The 27,464-nt window shown below is 44.4% G+C and overlaps 1 long non-coding RNA gene across 2 annotated transcripts; it reads left to right on the forward strand.

Annotated features, from left to right (window-relative positions):
• The first annotated feature begins 466 nt into the window (after positions 1-466).
• On the forward strand, positions 467-27,423 carry LOC136405876 (uncharacterized). 2 transcript variants are annotated; one of them, XR_010751585.1, is made up of 4 exons: positions 467-610; positions 975-1,129; positions 7,507-7,587; positions 27,048-27,423. It is a non-coding gene; the product is annotated as an uncharacterized lncRNA (long non-coding RNA). The 2 variants fall into 2 exon arrangements; XR_010751586.1 differs by lacking the exon at positions 27,048-27,423 and adding an exon at positions 14,784-15,896.
• Positions 27,424-27,464: the final 41 nt, after the last annotated feature.

Below are 27,464 nucleotides of genomic sequence, written 5' to 3' on the forward strand. Positions count from 1 at the left end.
GAATCTAATGAACAGGGAGGTCACAAGCATTGTTTTCCTTCAAAAACCCAGTCATGCCAGTGGTTGGAAGAGGGGAAGGCCTTTGGTAACAGGGGGCATCACCCCTTCTGTGGAAGGAGGAAGGGGGAAGCAGCTTCTTTCATCACAAACACCTCAGTTCTCTCTCGCAGCAATAGGACCTGGTGGAGCTGGTGGAGCTGCCCCAGAAGCAGTGTGGTGACATTCTCCACAAGGGCGAGGATGGGGCCTCACCTAAGAGGCTGCCTCTGTCCTGATGATGGGAAGTACGGCAGGTTGGGGCCACCTCAGCCCGGCTGTAATCCCCTAACACACAGGGTGAGGACAGAGCACCCCACACCCACTATGGAACGTCCAGGGATGGGCCAGTGCCTTTAGAAAGCAGCGGGTGGGGAGCTGGGTGAAGAAAAACAAAATTCTCTGGTAGAAAGCCTGTTTGGGCATTAAACCCAGGCGCACTTTGTGCGTTAACTACTGCAGAGCTCCACCTTTTTCGGCCAAGACCCAAGGAGCCACAGGCAAGAGAGGAAGAGCGGGACCCGCCCCCGCCCCACAGGGCGCCCCCCAACCTGGAGCTCTGAGCACCATTTCTGTGAGACACTCGATTTCTGTACGTGGTTTTACTTGGAAACAGAGAGAAATAGGAAAGGAGAACGGAGCTAACAAAAATAGAAAGTTTAAAGAGAAAACAATATATAAATATATGGCGTGTTTAACAAGTGGAGAAAGGGTTGAAAATAATTTGGGGTCAAATTGCGGATCAGCCGAGAGGAAAGGAGTTTGAGTTAGAAGCTCCAGACCTTGCTGTTCCTCCCTCCGGGCCTCCCCCTCAGAGGCACCAGGTAGACGTGCTGTGTGACTTTGGAAGCTCATGCCTCAGCCTTCTCTGGATAAGGAGGGAATCGAACTAGCTGATCTCTCTGAGGCCCTTTCTGTTTTAATCTTCTGTCTCCAAGGGGGAGAGTCAGGAGCAGGCTGATGGAGAGGGCAGACCCCATGCAGCCATGAGAGGGGCGTCGGCTACCTTGCTTAGGACGGATAGAAAGTTTCCGTGCACACGGACAACATCACCAATTGTTGAACCTTGAAACACCCCACTCCTTTATCATTGGTAAGTAGCTGCTCCCCAAGGGTCCCAGGTGCTCCCCCCCCACCAACTGGGGCCTCCTTAGACCTCCGAGGATTCAGCAATAAGAAGGTAACACGTGGCAGTGTGTGTGTGTGTGTGTGTGTGTGTGATGCTCCAGCTGCGTTTTTACCTGGTGTTTGCTTAGTTCCTGGCCCTCCACTGCAATCCAGGGAGACAACCTGAGAGAGAAAACCCTTGGTGGGAGGGCGAGACGAGGAAAGAAGGGAGGAAGGAAGTGAGGATGAGAAGAAGGAAGGGAGAAAGCAAGAGAAGGAAGGAGGGAAGAAGGAACTATAGGTCATCCCTGAGAAAAAAATGTCTGAAGGTCTTGAGTTTTTCTTTTGGCAGGAAGTATGCCATGGCCTGGTTTTGTTAACTAACTCAGTGCAGGTCTGCTCTGAGCATCTCGGCAAAACCCTGCCTCCCTCCTGGCCTTGCCCGGGGTTTCTGTAGTGAGGCGCTGGCAGAGCAGCGGGGAATGGCTGGGTCCCTTGTGAAGTGTCTTCTCCTGCAGTGAATTACGGAAAGGTGGTGCGTAGTCCTGCAACTGGCTCGCACCTCTCTAGAGACTAGTCCTTCCGGTGAGTTCTGAGTAACCTACAAGAGGCCCTGGTGTCCTGGTTAATCTCCCAGAACTGATGCCCTTGACTTTCTTCTTGGCTCAGAGAGAAATGAACTCTGCATCCTTCATGGCACTGCAGTAGATGCCCGGTCTGTTCTAGGGCCATCTCCAGCGAAGGACAAGTTAGGATGGTGTCAGGTATCAGAGGGAAGGCTTTGGAGACAGCATAGCCCTGGTTCAAACCTCGGTGACCAACCTTCCTGACCTCTCCAGCACTGTCCTGGTGTTAGCACTGGAAGCTCTCCTCCCCCCACCCCTCCAGTCCTCTGGGCCCAGGGGCTGGACACCCTCTCCCAGTTCAGTCACTTCATAGACAGTAAGTTAACCTCTTTGAACCTTAATTTCCTCACCTTCGAAATGAAAATAATGATAACCTCCCAGGATATTTGAGGAATGGGGGTGATATCTATCCGAAGACTGTTCGGGAAGAAAAGAGAGGATCAGGTGACAAAAAGAATGTCTTTCTGCCTCTGTTCCAAAAAAGGAGTAACTGTCTCCTGTCCCCAATATATTCTGACTTTGCCAAGTGCAGGTATGAGGACAGCATTTGAGGATTCTGGGACAGGCTTCAGAAAGCCTAGCAGGCCCGGCGCACACAGAGGGTAGAGTCAGGACTCGGCCTATGATTATCTGATTAAAGGTAAATGGCAGAAGCAGCTGCCTGCTTGCCCAAAGTCACTTTCAGCAGCTGCGCTTTAAGAGTCACAAATAAGGGATTATGGAGCCTTTTATGTTCAGCATCTTTGCGCCCCCTCAGCCATTGTCTGCAGAGATGCTTAACTAATAGCCGTGTTCTGAATGACTATTTGCCAGTCACTACTGTTTCAGGGCTGAAAAAGGAAAAGAAGTCAATGTTTTCAAAGGACAGCCTTGCAAAGCGTTTGCAGTGCAGGGGTGGGTTTCACAGGCATCTTAATCCCTGGCAGTACAGGCCCAGGGCTGTCGTGGAGACCAGAATCAGCAAGCAAGAACTCCCATAACAGAAAGGGAGGGGAGTCACTTATTCAAATGCCCTGATGGGAGAAGGCCTTAATCAAAGATGCCACAGAAAACAAGCTGCAGGCTGAGAGGGAGTATTTGGAACATGAAGGTGTCAAAGGGATCCAGGCTTCTTGTGAATGGAATGAAGTGATTGGGGGAAACGATCCTTCCTGATTGAGCAGAGGTACATCAGTGCTAACAGGAGGGGACTCTTAGCAGGAGGACGCCAAGAGCCGGGGATTAGTCCAAGTGCAAATACCTTCACCATTCTGGCCTTCCCATCCCTCATCCCAAATAAAGTAAGAATCATTAGAATCAGAGCCAGATTCTGATTTAAAAACAGAAGTCTTTAAAAGTTGGAAAATTCAACACACGAGGCTCTGGTACCAGTGATAGCTAATTAGTTCGCGTCCAAGGCAAAATTGCTGCACAGTTTTGCATAATTAGGGCACCTTTAGGAATAGAAAGCAAAGAGGACTGTGCAGTCGGGAACTCACTGATTTACATAAACATTAGTGTGACCAGTGGTTTCCAATCCTATAGCGGCTCCTTCACATTTACATTCTAAATTAACCCTGGGGCACGATGCCAAGGAGAGCAATACTGCCGGGTTTCGGCGGCACACAAAGCTGCCCGCCGCACTCTGGGGAAAGTTGCACAGTAAATGTTTCTAGGTTACCAGATCATCTTTTCTCCTGTGCTTCCCACCCTTTGTAAAAAAAAAAAAAAAAATTAAATTCTGGAACAGTTCAGTGAAAAGTCAAGAAATCTGATTATCAGAGTAATGCATTAAGGCATGCCCATTAGCCATTGCTGCATAATAAATCACCCCAAAGCTTCGTGACTTACATCAACCACAGTCGTTTTATTGTCTCTCCCCATTTCTGTGGACAGGAACTTAGGAAGCCTTGGTGGGGAGATTCTGGTCTGGACTGCTTAAAGTGGGAGCTAGGACAGCAGAGGGGCTAGAGCAGTGGCAGTCATGCTGGGTGTCTCTCTCCATGCAGTTGTCCAGAAGAGCTGGTTTGAGCTTCCTCACAACATGGCGGTCACAGGATAGTTAGGTGCTTTGGTACAAGCATTTCAGCCCTCACGGCAGCAGCCACATCAACTCTTACGACATGACCTCAGGAGCCATGTAGCATCACTTCTGCCACATTCTGTCGGTTACAAATGAGTCTCAAGCCCACCTCAGTTCAAGGGGAATTAGTTTTACTTCTTAATGGGGAAATGATGAGGTTCTAGAAAAGCAGTGTAGGATAGAAGACACTGTGGCCACCTTTGGAAAGTACGGTATACCGTAAGGTACAAATAACTGATAATCACTACCTTTAAGGAAAATTTTTCTATCTTAAGAAATTAATACATTAAACTAAATAAATCCCTAAATTAGTGGTATAAATACTGAAGAACCTGTGTTAACTACCTTTAATCTCTTTTTTTCTATGTTCCCTCTGATTCTTCAGGGTACAATGTTCTGTGTTAGTTTGTTTGGGCTGCCATTACGAAGGGCTACAAACTGAGTGGCTTAAACAACAGAAATGGATAGTCTCACAGTTCCGGAGATTAGAAATCTGAGATTAAGGTGTCAGCAGAGTTGATTCTTTCTGAGAGCTGTGAGAGAACTGTCCCCTGCCTCTCCCCTGGATTGTGTGGTTTGCTGGCAACCTTTGCTGTTCCTTGTCTTAGAGAAGCATCACCCATCTCTGCCTTCACCTTCGCCTTCGCCTTCGCCTGGCCTTCTGCCCGAGTGCCTGTGTCTGTGTCAGACTTCCTTTCTATACGGACACCAGTCACATTGGATTAGGGCGCTTTCCCTTCTCCAGTATGACATCATTTTAACTAATTATATCTACAATGACCTTTTTTCCAAATAAGGTCACATTCTGAGGTACTGAGGGTTAGGAGTGCAAGATGGGAATCTTGAGGGGACACAATTCAACCCATAACATGTCTCCTATTTTCTGAAGGAACCATATTACTTATGATATGGTTTCTGAGAGTATCGATGGGGGAACAGGTTCCAATCACAGCTAAAACTTTAAAAATTTATGTTTTTCTCCTTTCCATGGTCCTTGCCATTCTCTCTGCCCCACTAAACGCCTTTAAAATTTAAGCACATGTTTTCCTTCAGGCTAGTAATGCCATCAGAGTAGTTTAAGATTAAATGTCCTTATTAAAATGTAATTATAAAATGTTGGTTATGGAGTCTCATTCCCTCCCAAATTTTTATAGTCACAATGCCCCTTGTTATATAATTTCAAGTGGCATAGGATTCTCCAAGACTTTATCCTCCTTGTAACCTGGGCTCACCCATCCAGCAACTGAGTTCATTAAGGAGGCTTCAAGAGCAATTTATTGACTCTGAGGGTTCACGATTGTTCTCTCCCCAAAGGAAGTTTAAAGTGAAAAGAAAAAAAGAGAAAGAAAGAAAGAAAAAGGAAGGACAGGCACATCCTGCTGCCTCATTAAGGAAGCCACAAATCTTTGGCTTTCATGCCCTAGCACTTACCTTGCACTTGATATTATCAAAATGCTGTCTAATCGTTAAAGCACCAAGGTGACCTGTGCAAGGTGACAGAACAAGCAAGAGCCAGCTCAGGAGTCAGCGTCTCATGAACAGAATCCTCGTCCTGGGCAAGCTGTGTCCCTTTCTCCTCTTTCCAGAGGCCAAATGTCTACTCTTCCCGTTGCTCTGCAAAGGAGGCAGCAGGACAGGCAAGAGTCAGTGGATGCCCCGCAAGCGAGGATGATGGTGTAGCAGCTACCCACTGGGCGCAGGCTTGTTACTAGTGTTTGTAAAACACTCCCTGGAGAGTCCCAGGAATCTTAAGGAGAACCTTTGGATTCTGAAGCCCTGAGTCAGCAGCTGGGTATCCCAGAACATTCTCTTTTGTACCCACTGGATGGTGATATCTGGGACATTCAGGTCTCATGACCAACAGTGGAAAAAGGTGTGGAAGGTGTTCCTTCTAGTTCTAGGAAATGAATCTCCTTAGGATCTATTAGAAAGAAGGCCCTGAAATTTGGTGTAGTCTTAAGCCAACAAACAATCATTGCAAACTGTAAGGACTTTTCTTAATTCTAAGAAGGTGCTATAGGAGAATCCCAGACATCTTACGTGGCTGCCTCCCCAGGAACAGTGGGAGACACCATAATGTCCTCTGTTGTTTGCAAAGTTCTATTTTTTTCTCTAGTGAGAAAAGATTGTATGTAATTCGCCGGTCTTATACTTGAGTGAGGGGAAATCAATGGCATGCAAATTATTTTATTTACTATATTTAAGGGGCCATCCTGAATAGCATTTTACTCTTAAGAAGGTCATTAAAGCAAAAAGCAAATTCAAATCACATTCTCCTCTCCTGAGATACTACACATACCTTTTCCCCTGATCTTATCTTTAGTTACTTACTTTAAAGCTGTGGTTGGCTTTTTAATCAGTGTAAGTGTAGCTAGTAAGGTATGTTTCAGTTTGATTATATAATACTCATATGGCCTAGCACCTGAGCAAGAATACAAGATGAAGCTTCCTTTTTCATTCAAAATGCCACCTTGGTCCTGTATACCTAAACTCTAAGTGCAGGTATCTAAGCATTTAGATCTGTTTTCATAATCAGTTTTAAGACACTCGTTCTATTTCTCATTTCATCTTGGCTTCTAGAAATCTCAGAGCCAATTTTAGTGCTCAGTTTTACTTTAGGTTTTCAGGTATGAAAATATTGACATCCACAATGTTTACTATTTACACATATCATATGATTTAATTTATAACGAATTATTTTACTACAAGTTACCTCAATCTTTTTTATGAAAGATAATTTAAGCATGGTGTTAATAATAAATAACTACATTTTATTTATTTATGAAAAACAATGTAATATTCAACACTGAGAATGTCTTTAAAAACTATAGTTTGTTTTGTGCACGGGTTTATTAGAGAACACTGGTAAGAAATAACTCGTTCTGATATTTTTCTGAGACATACCCGTACTGCCGTACTGGAAGTAAGCGTATTGAAATCTTTCTATGTGAATTGTTCAAAGCCACAGCCGTGAGCCTCCTGAGGACCTGTCACAGTCTCTTAACTCCACCCCTCACCTGGGACCACTCTGTCATGCGCCTTGTCCACCATCCAGCAATCAAAGGAGCCTTAAAGCTCCAAGCCATGATCAGTAGCCTTTCTCTCAGGTTGGGGATCTAGCCATGCTGGTTATCTACTTTATTATCTCCCTTGGAGAGAATATTTTTACTACTCTTATTCCTTTGAGTGCAAACAATAACTTGGATTATTAATATAAAAGGGTAGTGGTGAAGAATGGAGATTCTGAAGCTAGACTCCGTGGTTCAAGCCCTGGTTCAGCCTCACATGGTCCCTGTGACCTTAGTGAGTTTGGTGTCTTCCCTGTGCCTCCTTTCTTCATCTGCGAGTCGGAGGTAATGGCGGTATGTCCCTCACAGGACTGTGTCAAGGAATGAACGAGTGAAATTAGGTAAAGCAGAGCAGTGCATGTGGCAAGCTCAATGTTAGCCATTATTACTGAGCATCTACTATGTACCAGGCACAGTACTAAATGCCATGTGTTTGTACTGAAATTCCCCAGATACCCTATCAGGTGATATTATCATCCTATTTTAAAGAGAACTGAATTTCAGAGAAAGTAAGAAACATGCCCAAAGTTATTGTGCTGGTGACAGACAGGGTAGATTTAAATTCTTCTCTCTTTGACTCCAAGTCCATGCTTCCCCCTCCATCCAGAGTCTTCTCTCGTGGAAGCAAGAGTTTGCAGCAAAGAAGAAAGGGAAGATGGCCAGCTGGTCCAAGTACCTTTGGTGAATGGTGAGTACGTGAGGATGCTCATCGGATACCGAGAACGGGCAGAGGATGGAGAGTCAGAGACTGACTATAACAATGTTCTCCAGTCACCAGGCTTTGGCAGTCATCCCTGGCCCCTCCCGTCCCCTCGCTCCTGGGTCTAGTCACCAAGAACTTCAGTTCTGCTCTGATGGTGCCTCTCGCATCCCTCCCATTCCATTCATGCCTTAGGCGAACACTTAATTTTGAGTTCTCATTACCTCATGTCTAGAGCATTTCAAAAGCCTCGTAACCTGTCTCTCAGCCTCCGTGCCGCTAGGTCACCCTCCCATAACCACCACATATTCCTAAAGAAACTACTTTCATCACGTGACTTCACTGTTCAAAGCCACCTAATGTCTCCTGAATACAGTGTGGTTTTTTTAGAATGGCAGTCAGATTCTTCTCTATCTCACTCCAGTCTTCACTGGCACACTGCTCTCTCAGGATGCCTCTGTGAGAATCCTAGGATTTATCCAGGGTTGGTTCCTTGTATTCCTTGACCATGCTATTTCCTCTCCCGCCTCCAAGCTTTTGCCTATGCCATTCCTTATGCCCTGGCACACCTTCCTCCAGTCTTCAAAATCCCCTATGTCCATTATCGTCCAACTGGGTCACCCTCCCTGCTGTGACACCCTCCTGCCTCACTTCCAGGGAAAAACTTCTCCCTTATCTGAATTATACCATTCATTTGACATGTAACCCCCACTGCCTTACATTATCAATTCACTTTTTTGGGTGTGCATACGCTCTGCTTCCCAGTTACACTGTGACTATTCTACAGCCAAAGGAGTGAAGGAGACAGATGAGGGGAGGACTCTGACCTGAGATGCGGTGGGATAGCCTGGTGGTTAAGCTTTGGGGCTCAGGAATCAGACAGGCTGGGTTGGAATCACAGCTCCACACTAATTAACTAGCTAGACAGTGTTCACCAAGATGCCTCATTTCTCAGTGTCCTCATCTGTAAAATGGGGATAAAATTATCATCCCTACCTCATAGGGCCATTGTGAGGATTCAATGAGTTAATATGTAGAGAGCCCAGAGACTGTAACATAAATAAAGCTCAATTAACATTAGTTATTATTACCTTCATTATCAAATAAGAATTTATGATGTCTAGACACCACATAAATTACCTTATTTAATGTGTATGACAGCCCTATGAAGTAATAGGATGCGCTCGCTATGGAGCCCTCTGACCAACCCTGAACTGCTAGGTCAGGACTTTTGCATGAAAGAGCAATACAGTATACCCGTCACATTTAAGCCACGTTTAATTCTAACAGGCACGATTCCTGTAATTCTGATGCTGGAAATAGTAGCACTTCTCTCTAGTGGCCATTAGAAACTTCATTTCTAGTATTTTACACAAATTCTATTAATAGGAATGACCCAATATAAATCTTTGCACATTGGTAAACTCTCTCTTTAGAGTGAGAAGGATATGAGACTGAAGAACAGAAAAGAGAGAGAGAAATAGATGTAGATTCTTTTAAATAAATGGGGAAGGAGCAGGGCAGGACTGAGCCTGGGGACTCTAGGTTGTCACCACCCATAAATCCCTGGGGATGCTGGGCAGATAGTTTCGCTGTTGGCACAGTCCCTTCAGAGAGTCATACCTGGCATCAGAAGGGGATGTTCTGAGCTGTGTAGAGTTTCTTTTCAAGATCTTATTTATTGATTTTATCGGGGTGCAGGGGGATAAGAAGCAGTTGCTTCGCTCTAGCTGTTCATTGGGTGTTTGTCATATGTGCCTGGATGGGCAGAACCAGTGACGGCAGCATTCCAGGTCGGTGCTCTACCCACTGCCGACCACAGGTCAGACATGAGCTGCGCAGACTTTCTCAGATCAGAAACATGTCTGGGCCCTGGCCGGTTGGCTCAGTGGTAGAGCGTCAGCCTGGCGTGCAGAAGTCCCGGGTTCGATTCCCGGCCAGGGCAAACAGGAGAAGCGCCCATCTGCTTCTCCACCCCTCCCCCTCTCCTTCCTCTCTGTCTCTCTCTTCCCCTCCCGCAGCCGAGGCTCCATTGGAGCAAAGATGGCCTGGGCGCTGGGGATGGCTCCTTGGCCTCTGCCCCAGGTGCTAGAGTGGCTCTGGTCACAACAGAGCGACGCCCCAGAGGGGCAGAGCGTCGCCCCTGGTGGGCGAGCCGGGTGGATCCCGGTCGGGCACATGCGGGAGTCTGTCTGACTGTCTCTCCCCGTTTCCAGCTTCAGAAAAATACAAAAAAAAAGAAAAAAGAAACATGTCTGGAGCTGAGTATGGTGGGGTTTTTTGGTCATGATTTAGCAATTTGTATTCAATCATAACCTTGACCTGTCCTTTGTGCATTTAGAGATAAAGAAAAGTAAAAATAGAAACACTAAGTAGGTGGTAAATCAGTGGTTCCACACCTCGTTGTCCCACCCCCTTCTTGCTGGAGGAGCGTGTCCGTTCCATAGAGCTGTGAATCCGAGCTACTCAGAGCCTCAGACTCCCCCGTAACTAAGGCAGTGACACGAAGCCCAATTTAATCCAACTCACCTGTAAAGTCTGCTGAAGGTCTGATGGGAAATTCCTTCTCCGCTGAGTTTAATTGTGTTGACAACGTGGTACCGGAGCTGCTGTAGTCCTCTTTTTAGGAGGAGGGAGACACGGCTGGCACACTGAGGAAGGCAAAGCCAAGAGAGGGACAAACTCTGGACTCTGGTGACATCACTGATCCAGTTCAGTTGCACTGAATCCAACTTATTGCCATGTAAAATAATATCCTTATTTGTTTCATTAATTTTGGTTAGATATTCTGTTATTGTAACCAAGAGTATCCTTGATGCTGTGGCCTAAAGTTTTTATTTTCCCCAAAAGCATGTTAACATTCTAAGTTGTCGTGTTATATCTTTCTAGGCCACCCCTATCAACACAAATAATCCTCACCTTGGCTAGCATATTATTTTCCTATTTTTTAATTGGAGACAAGCTAAGGAAATGATTTCCCTATTTTCGATTGGAGACAGGCTAGGGAAATATGCTATGTCCACTTAATGGAGGATTATGTAGCTGGGTAATCTGAATTTGAAACCTGGCTTTACCTGTTTCAAATTGGGACCTTGGGCAAATTACTTAATTCCTCTGTACCTCAGTTTTCTTATCCATTAAATGAGGGAAATAACCACCCTGCCTCATAGGATTGCACCAAGGATCAAATGAGCTAATACAAATGAAACACTTAGAACAGTGCCCGGCCTGCAGCAAGTCATCAATCAGTTCACATCAGCTTTCCTTCCATCCTCTCCAGCAGGGACCGACCCTTCTGCATGTTTCCAAATACTTTTGCTGCCACACTTTCCATTTTCCTTGGCCAAGCACTTCTGGGAAGAGCCGAAATGTGGGGCAAGCATGGCCAGCTCAGTTCTCTTCTTAGCATGCATACCACAAGCTCATCAGAAAAGAAGTTCAGCTAACAGAAAGTAACAAACATTTTATCTGAAAGCACCATTATAGCAGCCAAAAATCCCTAGACTCCCCAAATCCCATGCTCTGGGTATTCCTCACCGCATGCACTGAGACAGAGGTGACAAGAGCTCCTCAGGGTTGGTCCTCAGGGTTGGTTATCGATCGCACAGGTCCCTGGGGTGTGCCCTTAGCACTGAGTGTGTCACTCAAACATCTGTAACCCTAGTGTACAGAAACGGGAAAACCCCACAGCTGCTCTTCCAGCATCGTCACTTCTTATTTTGCTGCTGCCATTTCTCCCCTTTAGCATTCTGTTGGCCGAGAATCTCTTCTTGCCTTCTCCTCTTGGGAGACTCCTTTTCCCACCAATGATGATTATACATCCCTGTCTGGTCACCACCCCCAGGGACTGTCTCAGCTCCTTCCACCTGTATTATGTTTGTCAATCTAGGTAGCTTTCAGCCAATATTTTTGTGTAGCCTATCTTTAGAGCCCTTGGGAGCTCCATCTATCTTATCTGTAGAACCTTTGGCAGCTCTCAGAATACTTTGGCCTAGGTTATTTAATCTTCACAAAAATCTTGTATTGCGTGTTTTTACTCTAAATCAGACTGCTTAGGGCTTTTCCCCTTTCTTGTAGAGATCAAAAGCAGAGGGACAAAAATACTTCACTTTCTTGTATGGTGGTTCCTCAAAAAACTGAAAATAGAACTACCTTATGACCCAGCAATCCCTCTACTGGGTATATATCCCCAAAACTCAGAAACATTGATACGTAAAGACACATGCAGCCCCATGTTTATTGCAGCATTGTTCACAGTGGCCAGGACATGGAAACAACCAAAAAGCCCATCAATAGATGACTGGATGAAGAAGATGTGGCACATATACACTATGGAATACTACTCAGCCATAAGAAATGATGACATCAGAACATTTACAGCAAAATGGTGGGATCTTGATAACATAATACGAAGCGAAGTGAGTAAATCAGAAAAAAACAGGAACTGTATTATTCCATACGTAGGTGGGACATAATAGTGAAACTGGGAGACATTGATAGGAGTGTGGTGGTTACGGGGGGGAGGGGGGAATGGGAGGGGGATAGGGGGTGGGGAGGGGCACAAAGAGAACAAGGTAGAAGGTGACAGAGGACAATCTGGCTTTGGGTGGTGGGTATGGAGCATAATTGAATGACAAGATAACCTGGACTTGTTATCTTTGAATGTATGTATCCTGATTTATTGATGTCACCCCATTAAAAAAATAAAATTATTAAAAAAAAAAAAAAAAAAAAAAGAAATGAAAATCTTACCTAACTAAAAAAAAAAAAAAAAAAAAAATACTTCACTTTCTTTATAGATCTGAGGCAATAAAGACCTTATCTAATTTAACCTCAGCAGTGAGTAGGCATTTCAGGTGGAGGCGAGATCAAAGCCCCTGCAGAAATCACCCAAAGTCAACCTGAAACTTGACGGTTTGCCTTCTAAAGGAAATACAAACGCTGGATACTCCTCTGGGGAGAATAACATGGTTCTGACTTCTGACTGGTGGTCCAATGTTCAATAGAATAGAAGGACAGGAAGGAAGAGAGCTCTGGAAACGAGCTGGCTTAACAAAGTACTTCCTTTTATAAAACCGTTTGCCATTTGTATGTGTGAACCTCCAGAAGTAATATATCTGTCAAGAAGGACTTCTCATGATTAACTGGGCCCAAATTCATAACCAGAAGCTCACTGCCATTGCTGACAGACCTCTCATGCACACTGCATTTTAAGGAAAAATCAGACTGAGCTTTGAACCTCCTGCACTGTAGCCCTGCCTTAGGAGTTGACCTTTGAAAGGGAGCTGCTGGTATTGTCTTACAACCAACTACTAAGACCTACCCCAGGGGTCCCCAAACTATGGCCCGCGGGCCACATGCGGCCCCCTGAGGCCATTTATCCAGCCCCGCCGCACTTCCGGAAGGGGCACCTCTTTCATTGGTGGTCAGTGAGAGGAGCATAGTTCCCATTGAAATACTGGTCAGTTGGTTGATTTAAATTTACTTGTTCTTTATTTTAAATATTGTATTTGTTCCCGTTTTGTTTTTTTTACTTTAAAATAAGATCTGTGCAGTATGCATAGGGATTTGTTCATAGTTTTTTTTAATAGTCTGGCCCTCCAATGGTATGAGGGACAGTGAACTGGCCCCCTGTGTAAAAAGTTTGGGGACCCCTGACCTACCCTGTCCAATTGGAACTGTGCAGCTGTATCCTCATTTGTATCTATACTGAGGAATCCGAGTGGCTCCAAACAACTAATCAGAATGCAGGAAAACAACCAATCAGGACTATGCAATTTAGATCAATCAGAGCTGTGTGATCTGGGCTTCTGATTTGCACAAAAATTGACCAATCAGGAACTGGGGTGGAAACTTTCTCTATAAAAGCAGCCTCTCCCTTGTCTAGGTGGAACGTAGTTTTAGTTTTTACCAGAGGATGAGTTTCCCAAGTTTGCAAATGGTTCACCTGAAGCAAGTTTCTCCTCTTGCAGCATCTCAGACTGGAAACTTTTACTGACATGTGAGACCACAGAAGCATAATACTGCTCACAAAAATTAGAGGATATTTTATAGCTTCATACTTATTTTAAAATATCCCCTAATTCTTCTCACAAAAATTAGAGGACATCTCATCACTTCTTATTTATTTTGAAATACCCCCTAATTTTTGTAAGCAGTATATTTGGTCCCTTCAGATTAAAGATGCTCTATTGATTTTTTTTTTTTTTATCCAAGAGCTACCCTAACACATATTAGAAATCACTAACTAGGCTAGAAACTGAAGAGCCCATCCTGTCTCCATTAGGGGTGGAGGTTTGAGTTTCTCTATGTGAAGTTGCTGTGCAATTGAGCTTAGCCTGAGTAGACTGCAGCTTTGTGGAGGTCCGGTTGCTGCATTCTGCAAGGTACAAGGACATGGAGGTCTCCACACTTCGGCTGGTAGCACGCAGCTCAGCAGCCTCAGTGTCTGTCTGAGAGGCCAGACTTGTGGAAAAGTTCCTTTCGTTCTCTGATTTTTATTCAGTGCCAAGTTGGGAGGCCTGAAGAGGGGTCGGGGCCCAACCATTGTGTTACCCAGAACAGTGCAAGTGACAAATGCTCTTCTTTACTTTTTTCTTTATTTTTTTCCTGCCTTCCAGGAAGATTTAAACAAAAAACACAAAAGCACCATCTCACTTTCTACATTTAAGCACACCCTGTTCCTTCACAAGGGAAAAAGTTCACAGAGCAGCATTTATTCACAGTCTTTGTTCAGCTGTCCTTGCTTGGTTTGGGCTCAGGGTTCAGCTAACTGGTTCCCGCAGAGTGTGGACCAACAAGGAACAAGGGTCTGCAGTAGAGAAGAGTATGAAGTTGTGCTTTTCCAGAATGCGATGGGAAACCACAATAGTTCTGGAGGAACGGCATGGAGCACAGGGGTGACTCTTTTCCCTATTGCCCCCTTAGCTTGGAGTCTGCCCACCCCAGGCCTGGCCAGGAGAAGCCACCCACTCCTGCCTGCCATGTCCTCCCTCTGAAACGGGCTTCCTTGGGGGGGAAATGGGGCACCTTCACTCACTGTCACTGGATGGGCTCTCTTGGATGGCTTTCATGGTACAGTGATTCCTACCTTAGGGGTAGACGAGTGAATTGTCCTTCTAGCTGCACAAGGTGAACAATCTGGAATCATCCTGACTTCTCTCTTTCTCACATCCCACTTCCAGGCCACCAGCATATCCGGTTGACTCTGCTTTCAAAATGTTGTCAGTATCTATATCAGTCAGTGTTTATCACAATCTAAACTGCAAGATTTATTCAGTATACCTATCCTGGCTTCAACAAGAGAAACACAACGAGTAGGGTATACAATAGATAGGAAGAGATTTCCCCCGAGGAATCAGCTTATATGACTGTGGAGGCTGGTTAGGCCAGTCTGAGAGCCACAGGGCAGCCCTGAACGGCAGGCAGAAACTCAGCGCGAGCTGAAGCTGCTCTCAACGCTCAGATTTACTTCGTGAGAAAACCCATCACTCTGCTCATAAGGCCTTGCAACCGATTGACTCGGGCCCACCATGAATCAAGGAGAATTTCCTTCATTTAGTCACTCATTAGAAGCTGTAATCACACCAACAAAATTTCTTCATATTAGTAACACCCAGCATAGTGTTTAACTGAATAACGGGACTGGAGCCTAACCAGGCTGACCCATAAAATGAACCATCACATTATCTAGTCTCATCTCCCTCCTCCCCAGACCCTCCCCTGGTCCAAGCCAGCCTCCTTCTTCCCTATCAGCTTAGCCTCTGAGCAGTTTCCTTGTTCCTTCTCTTGTCTTCCCTCCCTCTTCTTTACCCCTTCCCCCAAGTATTGTCAACAAAGCAGCTAGAGTGACCCCTGCTCCACTGCTCAAAGCCCTTTAGTGAACAGAAAACTGGTTTCCCAAAGAGGTCCACATCTTAATCCCCAGAACCTGCGAGTTGTTACCTTACATAGCCAAATGGACTTTGCAGATCTGCCGGGGTATGGACCTCGGGATGGGAGATGATCCTGGATTATCCAAGTGAAAGTAATCGAAGCATGTGAATCCTTAGAAGTGAAGAGGAAGGCAGAAGAGGGGGTCAGAGAAATGTGCTGTGAGGACTTGACCCTTCACTGCTGGCTTTGGAAATGGAGATAGGGGCCACAGGAAATGGAAGAAGGGCGTTCAGTCCTCCAACTGCACGGCCCTGAGTTCTGCTAACAAACCTGTGAGCAAGGAAACAGACTCCCCCTCGCTTCCAGTAAGGAGTGAGCCAGTGGTGGGATTCAAATCATTTCACAGCTGGCTCTCAGTCCCAATGACCATTTTAAGTATAAAAAAAGATATACCAAAAGGTAGTTTATTATTTCACGCATTTAATACTTAAATAAGAACAATAAAAGAGGTACACAGAATTGGATTGCTATAAGAGTTTAAAACTATTAATGAAAAAAGATTAAATAATACCTGACAAAAACAATAAAATTATTATTTAAGATATTCCCATATTGCTTCTTGATTGGCATCCTTACTTGCATTTTTTTTTCCACCTATTGATGGAATGAACATTACTACGGGAGCTTAGAATACACTGTTGCAGGCCCTGGCCGGTTGGCTCAGCGGTAGAGCGTCGGCCTGGCGTGCGGGGGACCTGGGTTCGATTCCTGGTCAGGGCACATAGGAGAAGCGCCCATTTGCTTCTCCACCCCCCCTTCCTCTCTGTCTCTCTCTTCCCCTCCTGCAGCCAAGGCTCCCATTGGAGCAAAGATGGCCCGGGCACAGGGGATGGCTCCTTGGCCTCTGCCCCAGGCGCTAGAGTGGCTCTGGTTGCGGCAGAGCGACGCCCCGGAGGGGCAGAGCATCGCCCCCTGGTGGGCAGAGCGTCGCCCCTGGTGGGCGTGCCGGGTGGATCCCGGCCGGGCGCATGCGGGAGTCTGTCTGACTGTCTCTCCCCGTTTCCAGCTTCAGAAAAATACAAAAAATAAAATAAAATAAAATAAAAAAATAAAATTGTAGTGCCCCTCACCAGCACTGACCCTCTCCCCGCCAGCTTGCTTTATCTTTCCCCAAAGCGCATCTAACCTTCTATTTTATTTATTTACCATAGGGGAGGTAAAACTTCTCCTCTACCTCCTTAGGGTTTCTGCCTGAAATTGTCTTAAATTAAAATGAGGAAAGCATACACATTTTATTTCAATGAATATTTAGAAGTACATAGACGTCCTCAGAGGAAAATGGAGACCCCAAGAAATGTCTAGGCCTAAGTGCTTATACACTAGGTTGAACAAAGAATGGCAATGAAGGCAAAGTAGCTAAAATAGATGGGGGGGGGGGGAGTGGGAGGAAGATAAGGATTATTTTAACAGGATCTGTTTGTACAGATTTCTCGCAGCCTCCACTCCTCGTCTCTGGCGATGAGAGTGTTGTCTCTTCTGGCACAGGGAGGGCGTCTTTCATGTGGGACTTTCGTCTCCTGTTTCTAGAAAGAAGAGTGGAGGTCAGGGTGCCCGTCCTGTATCTGTTGTTTCCAGGCAACTTTAGTTCACAATGACCGATGTGGCAAAGCAGCATACTTTGGAGTGATATGTTCTGGACCCGTCACTACTTTCTCTTAACTGCTGTTTCACTAAGACATAAAAGTTTGTGGCATGTAGTGATGTTCCATAAGTATGTATGGTGGGAAGAAAGGAAGGCGAAGAAAGAGAGGAAGGGTAGAAAGTGTCAGTGGGGGAAGAGGATGAGTAGGTACATACAAAGAAGAATTTCCCAATGGTTGAGGTCCCTGGAGAACTGTAGTGAATTTCAGTCTGTCTGTTTAAGGAAATATGAATTTATAAACAGGGTTACTTTTTCCTCTCCCAAAGGGAAAAAAAGCCAAGAAGAGCCAGTGCGTTCTATTAATTAGCAGATTTGCATTAGCTGTTTACTTTCTTTTTTAGGATATTAGCTAAGTTCTGTTTCCACTGAAATTCTGCAAAATGTTTGAACCATCATGATACAGTTTGCCTGAAATCCTTTGAGATAGAATCTGTGCAACCCCGTGTTCAATAATGCCTAGAAGTTTTATTCTCCTCTAGTTCCCCTCAACAATCACCAATTCAATTTTTTTTATCAGTGGATTCTAATAATGCTATGTCAAAAATCAGTGATAACTTACATCAAGATAAATTGATTTTTCTGCCACAGTAACAAAAAATATATTTATATATACAGTAGATGTATTTCAAGGTTGATTGGGATGGAAAATAGACCCAAGTTTTACCACCACCCATTGACTGTCCAGTGCCCAGGCAACTAGGGGCTGGCTGAAATACAGAGAGACGGGCTTGAAGCAGAGTGAAGTGCAGATGGTGGCACACGCTAAACTGTGTGGATTGCTGGCCGAGGTGCCAATGTGGGCGTGTGGGGGGCAATTAAGTAGAGAAACTAGGTGAGGAAAGAGAAAAAAAGAGAGAGAGAGAGAGTAAGAGGTACAAAGGGAAGCAAAGAGGAGGGAGAGGAAGGGGAGAGACAGACAGAGAGAGAGAGAGAGAGAAACTGGCTGAGAGACAAGCCTGAGACTGTAACCTCCGTTCCCGAAGCAATTCCAGTTCCTGTCCTTGATTCCTGATTTTTTGCTTCCTAAGCATAACCTCCTGTGGGCTCTCCCCATGGCCTTACTTCAGCTAGTTTGAGGGGCTCTCTGTTCCTTGTACTGAGAAGAGCTGACTGGACTGCATATTCCTGAGGATGGTCATTGAAAAAGCAGAAGAGTTTTAGCGCAGACTTGGAAAAGCACAGCCCGAGTTGTGCAGTGTTTCCCACTGGAATTTAACTAAGAGTGGGCTTTGATGTTTTAGTGCAAGAAAGAAAAATAGTGTCAATTAAAGGTAGTTTCTTAGATTGGATACTGGAACAGAAAAATGATATTGGTGGTAAAACTTGTAAAATCCTACTGAAGTCTGGAGTTTGGATAATGATAATAATAATAACATTAATTTCTTAATTTTGACAATGTATCATAGTTATAAAAGATGGTAACATTAGGGCAAACTGAGTGAGGAGCTTACAGAACTCTCTGTACTATCCTCGTAACTTCTCTGTAGATCTAAACTTATTCCAAAATAAAAAGTATATTTTAAAAATATGTTTCGATTCCCAGATAGAGAAAGAAGTAAGATGATGGAATAGAAATGGCAACTACAATAGAAATCAACCCCAGGGTCAAATCTGGAGAACTTTGAATGGGGGTGGGTGCTTTTGGGAACACCAGCTATGGTTGGGCATTGGGCTGTGTCGGGGCTGGGGTGGGCGGAGATCTTGGGCAAGGCAGCCCTTTACAATTTCCAGGGTGGCGCTCGGTTAACTCAGGGGAGAGTCATCAGCTATCAACACTTCCGGAAGCTGGAGTGATGCGTGTTCAGTCCCAAAGAGGGAGGTGGGCAGCCTGGCAGTGTCTACCAACCTTAGCCCACTGGCCTGTGAGCTTCTTTGAGCCCCTGGCCCTTCTAACTCTCGTCTCCCCTCTCAGACCCCAGAATCTTTATTTTTGAATGGTAGCCTGGCTTTTTTACATTCTTCTTAGTTCTTTGTGTTTGCCCTAAGGCCTGGGATTTTGAAATTCCAAAGCCAAAAATGAACCTCCTTTGTTATCCACATTCTGCTGTGTCATCTTTCCCCAACACAGCAAAACAAAATGCCTCGCTGCCTGAATGTGGGATTGGAAAGGGTAACAGGAAACACCAGGACGAAAGTTCAATGTATTACCTGCCACATTTGGAAAACAATACACAATGTGTATCTAATGTTTACATAATGTTCTGCTGATTCTCCTCACCTGGTGAGGACACAGAGATGGGAGATGAAATCTCAGAAGGGCACCAGAGCACGCCTTGCTAATAGAGACATTTCAGATTCTCTGGGGGATGAAGTGAAACAAAATTGGTTAGATCTTTATATTTAGCCAAAGGCAGCATGAATTTATTTATAAATCTGAGGACTTTGCAAAAGAGTTAGATCTTTTCAGCAGCCAGAAGAGATGGAATTCAGAGAATAGAATGATTCTTGACAGGAGGAGGGAAGTTCTTCCACTTGAAGTGGAGGGGAAGGGTAGTGTAATAGCAGGTGTGCAGGTGGTATGACCGGACATTCAGGAGGCTCCTTGAAGTGGTATCTTTTTCTGAAGAGTTGGAGGCAAGGTCATCCGTGAGAGTGAACGAGGGAATTCCCTTATAGAATGAATTTTGAGAAGAGAAGAGAACTTTGAAATAGCCTCATGAAGACCAAGAGAAAACCCTTCCCAGGGACTTGTGGAAGGCTCGCGGCAGCATCGGGGCCCACAGAGGCAAGCACTGCTCACTGAGGTTGGGGGTTTTCTCCAGAGCACTCAACCTCACAGGTGTGGACTCAGACAAGGAAGAGTGAAGATTGATTGATTCATTTTTTTTACTTTTAATTAAAATGTAACACACATACATAGAAGAGTGCATACATCATGTATAGCTTGATGAATTCACACAGTAAGGGTACCTGTGTACCCGGCAGCCTAGGACTCTTATATTAGTTTCCTAGGGCTGTTGTAGCAAATTACTACAAGTTGGGTGGCTTAAAAGAGAAGAAATTTATTCTCTCACAATTTGGAGGCTAGAAGTCTGAAATCAAAGTGTCAGTTCTAGGAAAGAATCCTTCTTTGCCTCTTCCTGGCTTCTAGTGGTTCCCAGCAATCGCTGAGTCTCCTTGGCTTGTAGACGCATCCCTTTTGTTTCTGTCTCTGTCTTTACACGGTCTGTGTTCCCTCTGTGTATGTCTGTGTCTCTCTGTCTCTCTGTCTTCACATAGTCTTCTTATTAGGACACCAGTCATCAGAAGTGCTTAGAGATTTTAGTCTCCTCTAATTCCCCTTCAACAACTACAAATTCAATTTTGATGATCTTCTTCCTCCAGTTCTTTTTATGAGTGGATTCTAATACAGTGATACCTCGGTTCTCGAACATAATTCGTTCCGGGAGAACGGTCGAGAACCAAATTGTTCGAGAACCGAAACAATGAAACCCATAGGAAATAATGGAAACTGGATTAATTTGTTCCAAGCCCCAAAAATATGCCTATTTACTGGTGCTTTCTCACAAATAACGACTTCATTGATGCTGTCACCTGCTAACTCTTTTTCTTTAATGAAAATAAGAAGCAGCTTCTCCATTTCCTCCATTATCTGAGGCCTTTGCTTTGTTAACAATGTAACACCTTTGGCAACATTGGCAGCCTTTATAACAGCTTTATTCTTAAGGAAAGTTGAGATAGTAGATCTTGGCATGCCATACTCAGCAGACAGATCTGAAACACGTGTGCCCTGTTCATATTTGGCAATGATTTCTTTTTTCAGCTCAATCGTTGTCCTCACAGCTTTCCGCTTACCTTTGTCTGCATTACCACTTCTGGCTTTCTTTGGACCCATGTCTAAGGGTTAAATTCAGTGTACAAAGCGTGCACAAAGCGTGAGTCTCTCCACAAAGCGTGAGTCTCACCACAAAGCGTGAGTCTCACCACAAAGCGTGACTCTCTCCACAAAAACGTGATTCTGTCTCTCCACAAAGCGTGACAAAGCGTGACTCACACTGATGACGCAGGCAAGGTGCGCTCGGCCGAATGAACGCCATTCGGCTCAACTCGGCTAATCTCGGGCGTTCGAGTTCCAAATATTTGTTCGGATTCCAAGACAAAATTTTCTTGAATTTCCTGGTCGAATACCGATTTGGTCGAAAGTCAAGGCGTTCGAGAACCGAGGTATCACTGTAATGCTATTGTCAAAAATCAGTGATATTTGATATAAGTACAACCCTCATCCAGTGTGATTACATCTTATAACTAATTGCATGTGTAAAGATCCTATTTCCAAATAAGGAACTTTCTGAGGTTCAGGGTGGACATGAATTTTAATTTTTTAATTTTTTTTTTTTTTCCTTTCTGAAGCTGGAAACGGGGAGAGACAGTCAGACAGACTCCCGCATGCGCCCGACCGGGATCCACCCGGCACGCCCACCAGGGGGCGACACTCTGCTCACCAGGGGGCGATGCTCTGCCCCTCCGGGGCGTCGCTCTGCCACGACCAGAGCCACTCTAGCGCCTGGGGCAGAGGCCAAGGAGCCATCCCCAGCGCCCGGGCCATCTTTGCTCCAATGGAGCCTTGGCTGCGGGAGGGGAGGAGAGAGACAGAGAGGAAGGAGGGGGGGCGGGGGTGGAGAAGCAAATGGGCGCTTCTCCTATGTGCCCTGGCCGGGAATCGAACCCGGATCCCCCGCACGCCAGGCCGACGCTCTACCGCTGAGCCAACCAGCCAGGGCCTGGACATGAATTTTAGACGAACATTTTCCAACTTAGTATATCATCTTTGTGTCTCTTTCTAGCCAAGCTTGTTTGTTTGTTTTATTTTTTATTTTATTTTATTTTTTTGCCACAGAGTATAATGAAAGGGAAATGGAGCAAGGATGTTGAAAATATGAGCAAAGAATTGTTGAGATGCTGAAACATGAAGTCTCTAATTAGGTTGGAAAGGAAGTGAAGACAAGATGAACAGGTAGGGACAGACAGTAGGAAGCAGAAGGGTCAAGGATTCAAGGTTTTGGTAAGGATGAAGAAACAGCTCTACAGAGACAACTGAAGGAGACAGGTAAACGGATAAGAGACGGCACTGAAAGAAAGGCCATTTGCATCTTCTGTTTCTTCTCTAGATAGTTCCACCGAACTATCTGTTTATTCCAGAATTATTAATATACTGTTTTAATCACTGTAACTTTGAAATACTTTTGTCCTTTCAAATGCCTAGCCCCTTCAGCATTATAGAACTTTCTTTGATATTCTAAAGTGTTTACTCTTCCAAATTAAATCTTAGGTGATGTCAAGTTACAAACAAATTCTTATTGGGTTGCTGATTGGAATTGCATTTAATTTAAAAATCCACTTTTACTCTAGTTAATATTCCTATCTAGGAACAAATTTTGTCTTACCACTTATGCAAGTCCTTCACAACTATCAAAGTTTTATAGGTTTGTTTTGTGTGTGTGTGTGTGTGTGTGTGTGTGCGTGTGTGTGTGTTGAAAATACTTTATAATGAAACAGAAGATTTTAGTCTCTCATGTAGCCCATGAGAGCTTGAGCAAAGATAGAAAGGTGGGAAAGAGCTTGGAGTAGAAATCGGGGGAAAAGCTGATCTCACTTGAACAAAAGTATCTTTTGAGAGGCAGAGGAAGAGACAAGATGACCCTAAATCTAGGAGGAAGGTGACTAGAAGATCCCAGGGGAGTATTTGTGCTTTTCTATCACATTCTCAAAAGAGATAGTTTTCAAATGACAAGCAGTTAATATTTTAAGGCTATAAGAAAATATGTTCAAGCAGTGTGCAATGGGTAGAGCATCAGCCTGAGACACTGAGGACCCAAGTTTGAAACCCCAAGGTTGCTGGCTTGAACAAGGGGTCACTCGCTCTGCTGGAGTCCCCTGGTCAAGGCACTTATGAGAAAGCAATCAATGAACAACTAAAGTGCCACAACTATGAGTTGATGCTTTTCATCTCTCTCCCTTCCTGTCTGTCTGTCCCATCTGTTCCTCTCTCTCTCTCTCTCTCTCTCTCTCTCTCTCTCTAATAAAGAAAAGAAATCAAATATATTCAAAATAACAGTATAAAAGACAAGGATGTGAACATGAAGTGAAATGAAGTTCCGAGACGTGCTGCAGCATTGCTGAACTGTGAAAATACTGTGCCAAGTGAAAGAGCCAGACAGCAAGGCCACATCTTGTACGATTCCATTTACATGAAATGCCCGGAATAGGGAACCCTATAGAGAGGAAGCAGTGGTTCCCAAGGGTTGCGGGAAGAGAAGAATGGACAGTGATTTCTTAATGAGTATAAGGCTTCCTTTTTGGGGACGATGAAAATGTTCTGGGATTAGACAGCGGCGATGGTTGCAAAACATTGTGAATGTGCTAAATGGCACTGAACTGTACGCTTTAAAATGGTTACAATGGTGAGTTTTGTGTTATGTATATTTTACTGCTGATGTGCACATGCACTTGCTCACACAAGACTCGCTATGAAAAAGGCCAGGAAAAGCAGGCACAGGTTCTCTTTTATGACACAACTGCTCTCCCACTCCATCACCACGGGCAGGACACGGGCGTAGCCCACCCCCCACCCCCACCTCCCCTGGTCAAGCTTCTTCCCCTGGTCCTTGACCGGCTGCACCCCTGCAGGAAAACTCATGTGTCCAGTCTGCAGGTGTAGACCAGATGGCCTCTAAGGTGCCTTAGAGATTCCAAATCTGAGGTTCCCTGATCTTGTGGAACACTCCTCCCCCCTCTCTTTTCCATAGACTCTCCTACTTAGAGCTATCCCAGGATGACAGACAGAGGAAGGAGCAAGAAATCTGGAGTCAACTGGATCTACATTCAAATGTCTACTTTTTCAATGTACTTGGCTGTGTGACCTTGAGTTCATGGTGTCATCAAGGCTCCCTGAGCTTCCTGCTTCCTTGGCTCTAAAGAGGGAGATTATAGGTAACACCTGGCCAGGGCACTGCAGAGATTAGCAATGGTGAGTGGGACTGGCACTGAACAATAGTTTACTCATTTTCATTGCTGCGAAACATTCTATGAGGTGGACTATTATCCATTCTACTATTGACGGACATTTGAATTGTTTCCAAGTTTAGACTATTAAGAATAAAGCTGGCATGAACATGCCTGGTAGACATAAGCACTCATTTGTCTTGGGTATATATCCAAGAATGGAATTACCGGGTCAAAGGATATGTAAATATTTAGCTTTAATAGGTACTGCCAAACAGTTTTTACTCCCACCAGCAGTGTATGAGAGTTTCAGTGGTTAAATAGTTTTACCACATTGTGTTTTTTTCAGTCCTTCAAATTACCTACTCCTCTTGATATGTCAAATACCTTTCTACAAAGAGATATAGTTATGTGCTTGTAGACTGCAAAACTCCCAGCCATTGGAAACTTTCCATAGACCAACAGTTAAAAGGTGAACTTAAATGCTTATTCCTGTAGCTAAGGGCAACAGGAATTCAGAAATGGAAGAGATCAGTGTGAACATGGAGAGGTAGGAACCTTTGGAGAGGCTGAAATGTGTAGGGCTTTGACCTGTCGGTGGGATTTGAATGAAGAACAGGAACAAAGAAGGCCTCCTATCAGAGTGCACAGCTTGAGCCAAGACAGAAAGGTGGGAAAGAGCTTGGAGTCGAAATCAGAGAAAAAGCTGATCTCACTTGAACAAAAGTATCTTTTGAGAGGCACAGGAATTGTGGTTGGATCAATAAGAAGGTTCCAGGCTTGAGTAGGGGGTTTTGAAGTTAAAAAGTGGGCGATGAGAGTCAGCCAGCCTCTTATTCAGTCTCAGTTTCCTTCTGTTTCTCACAGTGAGGAGCCTCTCACCATAATAAATGTGATAATCGTTTTCCTTTCAACAGGGCCCCTGGCTGCAAGCCAACTGTGTACTTCATTTGGTTCTCAGCTGAAGAAATAGGTCTGTTCCTATGCTGGAGAGAAAACCAGATGTTCTGGATTGAAAAATTGTATATCAACATACTATATTTTAGAAGCATTAAAAGGGATTCTCAAGGGGCTAATTTTGACTATCTATGACCTATACCTTATGGACTGACTTTACTAAATTAGGAGGTTTGTGCGTCTGTATTGAGTGATAAACATAAGCTACCGGCCCTGAGAATGGAAGGGAATAGCTCCACTTCTCCTGCTCTCCTTCTCGCACTCCCCATAGCTGGGCCCCTTTGTCTCCCTACCTGCAGGCTCAGTCCTGCACTGATCAGTTGATTCATTTGTCCATTCCTTCAGCCATTCATTCATCAAACTTTCACTGGATCCTCGGTGAAGACCAGGTACTGGAATTGAAAACAAAAACACAGGGTTCTGCCTTCAAAGAGCTCACAGGCAGGCAGGTCACACTGACATAAAACAATTGAATGCAAATAAGGTAAGAAAAAGCTACAATAAAGTAATGCAGAAGACAGTAGAGGAAGACATCAATTCTACCTTTGGGAAGTCAAAGAAATGTTTGAAGCTGAGTCTTTTTTTTAACACGAGAGAGAGAGACAGACAGACAGACAGGAAGGGAAAAAGATGAGAAACATCAAGTTTTGTTGTGGCACTATAGTTGTTCAATGATTACTTTCTTAAACCAGAGGGCTCCAGCTGAGCCAGTGACCCCTTGCTTAAGCCAATGACCTTGGGTTCAAGCCAGTGACCTTGGGTTTCAAGCCAGCAACCTTTGGGTTCAAGCCAGTGACCATGGGGTCATGTCTGTGATCCCACGCTCTAACCAGCGACCCTGCACTCAAGCTTGTGAGCCCATGCTCAACCCAGATGAGCTCATGTTCAAGCCAGTGACCCTGGGACTTTGAACTTGGGTGCTCAGCATCCCAGGATGACGCTCTCTCCACTGCGCCAGGCTGAAGCTGAGTCTTGAAAGGTGAATTGGCATTTACCTGGCTGATAAGATTGAGAGGAGGGCCTTCCAAGGAAAAGGGAGCAATCCATAGCATGGTAGGAAGACTGAAAATTATGTGGCTAGAACATAGAGTTTGTGTGCAAAAGTAACTGGAAATAAGACTGAGAAGTCACCAAAGTCAGATCATGAAGGGCTGCAAACACCAACCTAATGAATAATGACTACTTTGTGGACAATGGGGAGCCATTATTTGAGTCAGAACTATACAGTCCAGCAATTAGAAAAATCACACTGGCACCAGTATGAAGGATGCAATTGAGAGAGTTAGCATCAAGACAGAAAAATCAACATAAAGGTTATTGCATCAGACATACTTAAAAATATATATACAAGCTTAAAATAAGCCCATAACAAAGGTGATGGAGAATAGGAAGTGAATATTTGGAAAGTAAACTCTATAAGACAGAGAGATTGGAAGAGAAAGCAGGGAGGTCAGGAGAAAAGGATTTGGATGAGTCTGACATTGTGTCTGGGTGGATAATGGTACTGTTATTTAGGAGAGGAAATGCTGGGGAAAAAGAAGATTTAGGCAGGACAAGAGAGAGGAGAGGTAGAGAAAATTAGTTTAATTTTGGTCATTTTGAGCTTGACATGTCTATGGGTATAAGTAGCATGCACTGTTGAATGTACAGTCTGGCACTCAGAGAGAGTTCTGAACTCGAGAGGTAGATTTAAGATCACCAGTGCTGTGAAAAATAACATAAGCTGAGCCACTGAAAGATAGAGTCATAGCTGCCATACCAGAGGGACCGCCTTGCACGTCTTACTCCTCAAACCTTTGAAATGTCTAATCTGGGTAAAATAACCTTTGGACTGGGCAAAAGCCATACTCTCGTCCAAACAACTGTTTGCAAAGCTAACGGGAAAGCAGACATTCCAAGTACCAGACTAAAAGTTAGACATTCTTTTTTTTTTTAATTTTTAAAATGTTTACTGATTTTTAAATTTTTTTAGGGAAAGAGTGAGAAAGAAACAAGAAGAACATCAATGTCTTCCTGTATATGCTCTGACTGGGGATTGAACCAGCAACCTCTGCATTTCTGGATGACACTCCAACTAACAGAGCATCCAGCCAGGGCTAAAGACATTCTTTAGAATTAGCATCACCATGCACAGCTAAAGAATAACTTAGCTTATTTGCACCTATAGAAATTCCTTCCTTGACTTATTAACCCCAATAGAAACTCCTTCCTTCTACTCATGTAATTATCACCCTTCTCTTTCTCATAAAAACTATTGCCTTCACCCCCTTCTTGGAACATTATTTGGGTTTCTGCCTGAATCAGTGTTTCTCAAATAGCTACTTTTTTGGATCTCAAATAATTGCTTGTTTCCTCTCACTTCAGCCTTTTGTTTTTAGGTTAACAGTAT

Source organism: Saccopteryx leptura, chromosome 5, assembly GCF_036850995.1.
Source record: "Saccopteryx leptura isolate mSacLep1 chromosome 5, mSacLep1_pri_phased_curated, whole genome shotgun sequence".
NCBI classification, from domain to species: Eukaryota; Metazoa; Chordata; class Mammalia; order Chiroptera; family Emballonuridae; genus Saccopteryx; species Saccopteryx leptura.